The sequence below is a fragment of the Bombina bombina genome, chromosome 1, assembly GCF_027579735.1.
Source record: "Bombina bombina isolate aBomBom1 chromosome 1, aBomBom1.pri, whole genome shotgun sequence".
NCBI lineage: Eukaryota > Metazoa > Chordata > Amphibia > Anura > Bombinatoridae > Bombina > Bombina bombina.
The window spans coordinates 1,259,800,864-1,259,802,703 of NC_069499.1; the positions used below are offsets into that span (position 1 = coordinate 1,259,800,864).

The following is a 1,840-nucleotide window of genomic DNA, read 5'->3' on the forward strand; positions in this document are numbered from 1 at the left end:
TATAGTTATACTATTTTTAAAAAGTTTCTGCCCGCAGCAACCATTTCTTTTTAATTTAAAACAAAATTCTGAGAAAAAAATTCTCTTTGTAGTTAGAAAAGTTGTTGAGGGCCTATGAAAAGTAGTACACTACAGTACACAGTTTGAATACAGGTCCCCTTAGATAAGTTCTCCACTCACTCTACATTTACATTTATCTTTTATGATTTAATTACATAGTTCTGCCAAATAGTATTTGTTTTCCTCTTGAGTGTTGTGAAAACTAAATACAACTTAGTCTGAAAAAATGCATCTTTCCCCAGCTACAACCGGAGCCACAAGAACATCAGTGGCTGGCAGTCTGTTTCGATTGTTTGAGCCACAACCTTCGGCCAGTGTTATACAAACATTATGTGGGATGACCCACTTAAAAAAGTAGCAGTACCACACGCATTGCTATGCATAATGCTACTGCGATAAAACCACTGGATGTATTTTTCCATAGAGTTCTCCAGTTCCTCCACATATCTGAACCTCTGAGCAGCTCTGCAATAAGCTAAAAATCGCCCCTTTGACTCCCCTCCCCCTTTCACTTTAACCTCTACTGACTAACAATCATAATCATCAGGGTTTAATAAGGAAGAAGTTTCGCACAAGAGACATTTGTCTTCAAGGATAATTTGAGGGATTGTGGCTAGAAGTATAGGGTGACCAGACGTCCCCGATTTCCGGGGACAGTCCCCGGATTGAGGACAAATTATGTCCCCGGAAATGTCCCCGGGAAGACGGAGCTCTGGGAGGAAGTGATCTTTCACCTGATAACTCACGCTCGGTTGTTGTGTTATATGAAAGGAGAGAAGGTTAGTACTCCCCTTGACAAGGATGGACGAGGTTCTAGTGGCCTTTACAACACATACTGTATAATATATAAGGCATTCACATTTGTCCCTAACTAGCCTCGTCTGAGATAATACGAAATTGCAAAACACTGTAGGTTTTACAAACAAATTGGCATTGGAAAGCATGCATGCAAGTGTTTTATACAGATATCATTTAACGGTAACCCCTTTATTTCCATTTGTATGTGATAGTCAAATGCCGCATGTGCGTTTCTAGTGATCAATGAATTAAATCACAGCTGCAATTGTATTTTGCAGTGGTCATTTAACCATTTGATTGCACTTTTGTGTGTGACTGGCAATTAATACGTAGGTGTGTATGTGCCTTTATTCATTTTGTTAATACTGTTTTTTCTGACCTCTGGTAGGTTACAAATCATTGTGTTGGAGGATTTCAAGGAGGTTTAAAAATATAATATCCTTGTGTTAAAAACTACTGTTGCGCTACAGGTATATAGGAGGTTAAAACACTGTTACTGGCATGTGATGATTTAAGTGAGGGGGTTAAAAATAAATCACAACTCAGTGTGTGTTACTAGTAGCTAAGGGACATAAAATGATTGGTCAGTTGTGAAAAAATGTGTGTGGACTTGTTGGTGAGAATAGGGCAGCATTGGGAGACACGTAGGGTGGAAATGGCCCATAGAATTTAACCATAGGCTGAAGCTTCTGATCTTTCTACAAACGTACAATGCCCATTCAAAATCATGTTTATCAATAGTACATTAAAAAGAGACAGATAAAATGCTTGCTCTGCAGCACATGTGATTTATAGATAATTGGGCATAAATCAATAAAATTTATAATGTTTGTAACAGGTGAATTTATTTTTAACATACTATAAATAAATAAATAAATATCATAATCACATTGTTTGCCCCTATTTAATTGCTTGAAATGTTTGAAGGCAGGAGCAGACTGACCATAGCATCAGACAGGGCAAAAAGCCAGTGGGTCAGCTG

General features: G+C 37.9%; 1 pseudogene; it reads left to right on the forward strand.

The window, feature by feature from the left end:
• The first annotated feature begins 817 nt into the window (after nucleotides 1-817).
• LOC128646138 (uncharacterized) lies at nucleotides 818-925 on the forward strand (annotated as a pseudogene).
• Nucleotides 926-1,840: the final 915 nt, after the last annotated feature.